Source organism: Crinia signifera, chromosome 5 (assembly GCF_055691185.1).
Source record: "Crinia signifera chromosome 5, ASM5569118v1, whole genome shotgun sequence".
Taxonomy (NCBI): Eukaryota; Metazoa; Chordata; class Amphibia; order Anura; family Myobatrachidae; genus Crinia; species Crinia signifera.
The window spans coordinates 191,353,568-191,362,127 of record NC_139221.1 but is presented as its reverse complement, the minus strand read 5'-3'; the positions used below and the strand labels follow the sequence as shown (position 1 = coordinate 191,362,127).

The 8,560-nt window shown below is 47.9% G+C and overlaps 1 long non-coding RNA gene across 1 annotated transcript; it reads right to left on the bottom strand.

Annotated features, from left to right (window-relative positions):
* Positions 1-7,055: 7,055 nt before the first annotated feature.
* Positions 7,056-8,202, bottom strand: LOC146079621 (uncharacterized). The gene is made up of 2 exons (XR_014474654.1): positions 7,884-8,202; positions 7,056-7,191 (listed from the first exon to the last, which is right to left on the bottom strand). It is a non-coding gene; the product is annotated as an uncharacterized LOC146079621 (long non-coding RNA).
* Between the last annotated feature and the right edge of the window lie 358 nt (positions 8,203-8,560).

The following is an 8,560-nucleotide window of genomic DNA, read 5'->3' as shown; positions in this document are numbered from 1 at the left end:
TCCTACGACCTTTTCATACCCCCACTATCCACGTCGGCGTGGAGTTGAGAATAGAAAGTGTGGCGAGCGCAGCGAGCCACCGAGCACGAAGCGTGGCGAGCGCAGCTGGTATACAGGTATACGCGTCCCCTCACGGGCTTCACAGCTGTCCGCGTCCCCTCGCGGGGCTTGCTGCGCTCGCCACGCTTCGGGCTCGGTGGCTCGCTGCGCGCGCCACACTTATTCTAGAGACTCTCTCTTTAATTGAGAGTGATCTACAAGCTCATCACAGGCTCAAGACAGCAGTAACGCCACTCACCCAGGTGTTGGCGGTGTTGCATTTCTGCACCTCAGGTTCATTCCAGCAAGTAGTGGCAGTACTTGCTGGGATATCCCAGCCTGCTTTCAACAGAATCCTGAGGTGTGTGATGTCTGCCATGTTTCCAGCTTCCTCACTCCTGTTATCAATAAAGTTTATACCAAATAAGAATGTTAACAACCAACCAGAGAACAGCATTATTAATATATGTCCCTGCATTTGTTTAATGCACCATTGCCAATATGTCTACCCAGAGGGCAGCACCTTTCTCCCAGCCTAAACTGTTGGCTCTGGTGGCTGTGATGGAGCAAAGGCTGGGGTGGGCCCTATATATCTAACAGGGACAAGCGCAGGGTTGGGTGGGCCCTACATATCTAACAGGGACAAGCGCCGGGCCTACTTTGCGACCCGGCGCAGAATAATCTCAAAGACAGGAGTGCGGAGGATCCTGGCGCTACTTGAGCTCCGCTGGTCAGACCTAAGGAGGCACCAGCTGGCCCTCCTCCAGCACCTCAGGCACAGCATTCCACGCTGTGAGTATTTTTGCATTGAACATATAATCGCTGTTTTTTTGCTACAATGCGTTTGTTCTTATTTGCCCATGTTAGGCAGAATGTTTGTATTAGTGTGAGATTGGTACAGTGAAAGTGAGAGTGAGTGTGAGTGAGTGTGTGTGATTGAGTGTGAGTGAGTGCTGACTGGGATTGTGAGTGTGAGTGGAAGTGTGTGTGGGTTCTTAAATGTTAAACATTTTCACCTAACCTTTGCATGCTAATTTTAAAAGACTAATGTCTACAGCAGTGAAACTATAATGTTTTTTTTTTATTTTTTTCTCCATGGATTTAACCTACAACACCAAAACTTCAATTTGTCACAATATACACAGCACGACAAAGATCAAGAAGTGAATGGCGGCAGTCGGAGGAATCAGGCCTAGACCAGGAGGGCCAATCCCCTACCCATTCCCAACCCCTACCCACTCCCAAACCCTTACCCACTCCCAAACCCCTAGCCACTCCCAATCCTCTACCCGCTTCCAATCCTCTACCCGCTCCCAATCCCCTACCCGCTCCCAATCCCCTACTCGCTTCCAATCACCTACGCGCTTCCAATCCCCTGCCCACTCCCAATCCCCTGCCCACTCCCAATCCCCTGCCCACTCCCAATCCCCTACCCATTACCAATCCCTTACCCACTCCCTGCCTTCACCACCTACCTACCCTCCCCAGCCCATCCCCTCTCCCACAACCCAACTACCCTCCACCCACCACCAAGCCTGCAGGAATTGGTGCAGAAGATGGGGCTAGCGGTACACAATGTGCCTCATGTAGTTGAAATTATGTATTTGTTATGTATTGTAAATTACACATGTAAGGTACTATGGTGAGCATTGTTCACACAATATTTGTGCCTAAAACCCATTAAACACCATTTTGGGGGGTTTAGCCACAAATATTATGTGAGGCCCTAATGTATCAATGTGGGTGCACAGCATGAATCTTTGATCCCTGCTGCAATCCCCCTTCACCACCAGCACCAACATCTCCCATAGGTTTCTATGGGGTTAGCAAACCTGGGGATGTATGAACATTGGGGAGGCCAACTTCACATCCCTGGCCTATTGCCATTCTGAAATTGCAATAGGCCATTGTAAGGGATGGCTACGGGATTGAAGTGGCGGTGGGTCAGTGTGGTCAGTAAAGGTCAGTGCATAACCACACATGCGCACACCCACCAAGCTTTGGAGGCCTGTCCCTGCACTGTCATGGATGAAACATCCTTAGGAAATTATGACATTTCTAAATGCAATCCTTGGTGGTAATATTCCTACCAGATTGCATTGGAAATGCATTAATCATAAATGGTCCCCCTACGTGCTCACAATGGCACAACAACCATTGTCTTGCGCACACACACCTCCAATTAAAATAACATTGGTATTTGGTGTGTTGCGCCCCACACACACCAATGACTACTGTGTGTCTCTCCATTATTGTAGTTAGTTACATGTTGACAGCAGTACCCTCTGTAATCATTGTGTATATATGAGTTTTAGGTTCATAGGTCATTTAAAAATACTTTATGCAAAAAATTAATACATGTGTAAATCAATACCAACACTAATGTGAAACCCCAGGCCAAATGTAATAGGGTGAGAGTTTCGGAAAGTGTGAGATTTTGGGAGAGTTTTCCCCTTTTTTTAAAGCAGCAATCAAGTAGGGGCCGTACACACCAGGACAATTTGGCATAAAAACCTCAGATTTCGATGGGTCGTACGAGCGTTTGCTATGAATTGGTGCAAAATCGTTTCTTTTAAGCCCACAATTCCGATCCGATGCGTGTACCCGCCGGTCGTAGGTCGGATTGAAGATCCTACCTACTGCAGTAAAGATCTGTCAATCCGACCTCAGATTGGGGGCTGATTGTATGCAGATTGTGAGATGATCGTGTGCACTTGCCTCGTCAGACCGTCGTCAGATCCTGCTTGTTTATACTCATTTCCTGGTCACTCCCTCCGCAGCCATTTTGTGAGACTCGTGGATGGTACAGGATAGCAGTGACGGAGGATCCTGGATCTCAGCCAAATTGAAGACAGGTATTTGGACCTTCCCTACCCACCAATGCATTAGCTGCCCACCAATGCATTAGCTGCCCACCGCTGCCCACCAATGCATTAGCTGCCCACCGCTGCCCACCAATGCATTAGCTGCCCACTGCTGCCCACCAATGCATTAGCTGCCCACCAATGCATTAGCTGCCCACCGCTGCCCACCAATGCATTAGCTGCCCACTGCTGCCCACCAATGCATTAGCTGCCCACCGCTGGCCACCAATGCATTAGCTGCCCACCGCTGCCCACCAATGCATTAGCTGGCCACCGCTGGCCACCAATGCATTAGCTGGCCACTGCTGGCCACCAATGCATTAGCTGCCCACCGCTGGCCACCAATGCATTAGCTGCGCACCAATTACCCCCCAGTGCATTTGATGCCCACAATGCAGTGCAGTGATATACCTGTGTGTGTAAATGGTAAATGGTACATAGCAAAACCACAGCAGGTCATGCTGGAATGTGTAGTTCAACTAAAGCAGGAGTGTCAAGGTTGCCCAACACTGGTATAGATGAAGCTGTGTACACTATCACCTTGTTTACAATAAAAAGGAAACTGGTTGGTGAAACTTTAAACTTTATTGTGATATTAACAAAAGTGAACCTGAAATAAAAGAAGTGTCTTAACAATATATAAACTATAATCATAGGATTTTGAAAAAAATAATTTTTTTATCTATTTTCTTATAGACATGTCTCAGGCTCAGGCAAAGGAGCGTGACTTCGTCGAAGCATTTATCGACAAATACAGGGAGTACGAATGTCTTTGGAAGACGAAGTCCAAAGACTACAGTAACAAAATTAAAAGAGCAAATGCCCTGGATGAGTTGGCTGATTTCAGCCGTTCGTATCACCCTGAAGCCAATGCGGAGTGGGTGCGGAAAAAAATCCAAAATCTCCGCACTGTGTTCCTAAAAGAGCATAAGAAAATGCAGACCACCAAGAGATCTGGTGCCGGAGCCGGCGACGTGTATGAAACCTCCTTGTGGTACTACAATCTCTTAACATTCACCCTGAGTCAGGAGGCACAGAGGACCGGACTGTACCTCATGGTGGAGAGCGAGGGGGATGAGGTGTTGCAGACTGTGGATGAAAGCTCCCAACCATTGTCGGTAAGTACAGACCCAGTATTGACACATGTCCTGCCTCATTATTTTTTTGGGCCCGGAGAATAGGTTCAGTCCATACATGTCTTAAATGTGGTTCTCCTGCCAATGGACAGCACCCACTCCATTAAAATAGTCCTTGTACTGGTCTCTAACCTTCATGGCGTGTGTAGTCCCCCTATACTGTTGCGCCGGCGTTTCCACGGAGGATATCTGCACTACCTCCTTTGGCTCCTCTGGGACCTCTGGTGGTGCTGGTCCTGTAGGCCTTTGTGGTCTTTCCTTGCGGCGCAGTAAATTGTGCAGGACACAGCACGCCATGACGACCCAGTCTATTTTGTCCACCCTCAGGTTGATGGCAGTATGGAAAATGCGGAAACGGCTTGCCAGGATACCAAACGCACTCTCCACAAGCCGCCGTGCCCTGTAGTTGAAAATTCTTTTGTCGTGGTCCAGGCCCCTTTTGGCATATGGCTTCATGATGTGCTCATGAAGGGCAAATGCCTCGTCTGCCACGAACACAAAATTCAGCCCATGTTTGGTTTCCTGGACCGACGGCAAGTGAAGTGTTGGAGGTGAGCCTCTGGTAGAACTTGGTATCCTTCAAAGTTCCACCATCCGAAGCACGCCCATTCCTGCCAACATCCAGGAAGATGAACTCGTAGTTCGCATTAACCACAGCCATTAGAACGATACTAAAGTATCCCTTGTAATTGAAGTAGTAGGAACCACTCTGTGCAGGCTGGTTGATGCGGACGTGTTTGCCATCAATGGCTCCTCCACAATTTGGAAAATTCCAAGTATCTTCAAACTCTGCAGCGATGTTTTGCCAATCCTTCACGCTGGTAGGGAACTGTAAAAATAATAAATAAACTTGATTAATAAATTGAACTTTGTATTTGTTTCCACAGCAACACAGTGCAGAGACAGAACATTCACCGACCCTGGACCTGTCTGGATTGTCGGAGTCTCCAGGAACATCGCAAGGAATAGCCACTACACCCACACCGCCACAACAGGCCTGTAAAAAATCGCGCCGCAAGGAAAAGAAAATAGCCAACCCAGAGGAGGAATTACTGATACAGGCCGAACAGGTTCTACGTAGGCCTCCCGACCGATTTGATGCTTTCGGGAAATATTTGTCAGACGGCTTACGCCAGCTGAGTTCTACCCAGCAAATGGCCTTTGAACGCATAAGCAGCGAGCTATTGTTTTTTGGCCGTTTAGACCGCCTTACATTTGAATGCAACATAGCTGGCCTTCTTCCTTGCCAACAACCACCAGGGCCTACTCCCCCAGCACCCTTACCAGTCCCTTCCTCTTTGCCAAATCACTCTCCACCTGTCCAAGCATCCTCCGCACAACCTTCAACTCCAGCCCGCTATACCCACCTGTACACCTCATTATTGCCTGAGTTCACAGGAGAGCAGTTCACGCGAATTGTAAAACCAATTCTTGCCCTGTTGGTATGGAGCAGTATGACACATGATGCTTGTGGCGCAGATAAAGCCCATGCTCACGTGGCGCATGGTGCGGAGTAATGGGGCCGGGACCACTGCTTCTGCACTATGCACCGAGTGTGCATGAAGGTACTTTGATTATCTGCGCCACAAGCACCATGTGTTCTACTGCTCCGTACCTCAAGTGAGTGCGGCAGTAGGTTTTAAAGTTCAGTTTGTTACAATTTTTTTGACTTGTTATAGCACTTTGGTCTATTTTTATATTATGCGTACCTAATGTTTCTAAAATGACACTTTTGACATTTGCACATGCATGGAGCAGTATGACACATGATGCTTGTGGCGCAGATAAAGCCCATGCTCACGTGGCGCATGGTGCAGAGCAATGGGGCCGGGACCACTGCTTCTACACTGTGCACCGCGTGTGCATGAAGGTACTTTGATTATCTGCGCCACAAGCACCGTGTGTTCTACTGCTCCGTACCTCAAGTGAGTGCGGCAGTAGGTTTTAAAGTTCAGTTTGTTACAAATTTTTTGACTTGTTATAGCACTTTGGTCTATTTTTATATTATGCGTACCTAATGTTTCTAAAATGACACTTTTGCCATTTGCACATGCATGGAGCAGTATGACACATGATGCTTGTGGCGCAGATAAAGCCCATGCTCACGTGGCGCATGGTGCGGAGCAATGGGGCCGGGACCACTGCTTCTGCACTATGCACTGCGTGTGCATGAAGGTACTTTGATTATCTGCGCCACAAGCACCGTGTGTTCTACTGCTCCGTACCTCAAGTGAGTGCGGCAGTAGGTTTTAAAGTTCAGTTTGTTACAAATTTTTTGACTTGTTATAGCACTTTGGTCTATTTTTATATTATGCGTACCTAATGTTTCTAAAATGACACTTTTGCCATTTGCACATGCATGGAGCAGTATAACACATGGGCCCTTATTCTGATCGGTGTGTACTTTCCCGAATTCTTACGGTGCGGTCCGCACGCCACGCTGTGCGGTGGCGTACGGGCAACGTCCGTAGAAACGCCCACGAGTCCTCCGCATTCGGACGGACTCACTCTTTAAGAACAGGGCGTTTGTACGGACGACATACAAACCGTGCGTGTGCGGTGGACACGTACAGATTCTGCACGGCCTTACCGCGTAAGCACGGTCTTACCGCGTCAGAACGTACGGGAAGCTGGCCGTATGCACTGATGCGGAGTATTTACGCACAAATCAACACTATTCTCATAAGACCCAAATCTGTGCCATTACCAGCTTATGCAATTAGCCAACCTCATTCAAAAGGGATTGTTTTTAATGGTCATCTATTATTTCTCTAATTGATCATTAAACACTTTACTACCACTTTACATTAACCCGTTCATCATGCTAAGTGCACAACGTTTTTTCATTCCCCTTTACGCCCATGTGTTATCTATGAATATGTATATACATTTTGCACCTTATATAACTAAACACCATTATTTAAATATATATATTTATAGTTATATTTATACTGTTAAATAAAATAATAACACACATACCACTTTGAACTGTCAACACAAATATTTATTATTAATTTACAACAGAGTAAAAAACACAAAAAAAATTCAAACAAGCAGGTCACAGACAGCCTCCACCTCTGCGACCATCTCAATAAGGAGCTGCCGCAGCCTGAGTAGGGCCCCTCGTAATCTGGCGGCTTGCCTCTGTGGATCTGTGGGCATGTTAAAGGGGGAACAACATTAATTATGCTATTCAGGTTGACCTTGTACAGTCAATCTTAAGTACCTACAGCATGAGAATTCATACATTAAAACAATTACATAGCCAATACTGTTTGTATTGGTAAAATTAAAAATAGGCCCCCACACACACCCACACACACACACACACACACACACACACACACACACACACACAAACACACAAACACACACACACACACCCACACACACCCACCAATCTACTTCAAAGCTACATCCAATACAACATGCCACATTTTGCCATACATATATACCTGCATGTCACTGCTTTATAGCTAAACTGCATGATAGATAGAAACATGGATGGATGGATGGATGGATGGATACCACATTTAAAGGCTAGCCTAGTCCCTCTACCCCTTACTTCCGGATTCATAGTCACATTGCCAGATAGGTGAAGCTGCTGCACTAAGCCGCTTCCTTTCACCAAACAAATAGAAAGGCACACCATAAACCAAAACGCATCACCTACCTGAGGCTCTAGATTCTACCTTTGCAGCTTGGGCCTCTAACCCCTAAGTGTGTCTGTTGTAACCCACTTTAGTTTATTAAATATTAATTGAGTAAAACACACTAGATTCACCAGTGGTACCTAACAAATAGTACTACCACCAATTATTAATGATGCCTTATGTTGACCTACCAATTACTGCTTCCTCCACCACCTCGCATGGCTCCTCCTCTTCCACCAACTCCTCGGCCACCTCCTCATCTGGCACTTCTGTGGCCTCCTCCTCGGCCACTTCTGGGGCCTCCGCCATTTCTATGGCCTCCTCCTGGGCCACTTCTGCGGCCTCCTCTTCGGCCACTTCTGCGGCCTCCGCCATTTCTATGGCCTCCTCCTGGGCCACTTCTGCGGCCTCCTCTTCGGCCACTTCTGCGGCCTCCTACTCGGCCACTTCTGCGGCCTCCTCTTCGGCCACTTCTGCGGCCTCCTCCTCGGCCACTTCTGCGGCCTCCTCCTCTCCCACTTTTGTGGCCACGGGGAGACCGGATAACCAGGAGCCTTGGAAACAGCTGAACACAGGAGGTACTGGGGTCAGATGAACACAAGTTCAAGGCAATGACTGAGGATTAGAGACCGGAATATATCCCCCTTGCTGAGTGCTGATTGGCTAGCTGCAGCAGCACCAATCAGTACAGGGAAAGAGTGAACATACCTGAGAGGTATGCAGGTGTGTTGGTCAGAGGTTACCCTGGCTGAGCAGCGGGATTGGACCTTCTGGTCAGCTGAGCGCATGTGTCATGGCGGCGCCCATGACGCGCGGAGTCCAGCGTGCCGGCATGTCGATTACACGGGTCCGCACCAGCCAAACATGG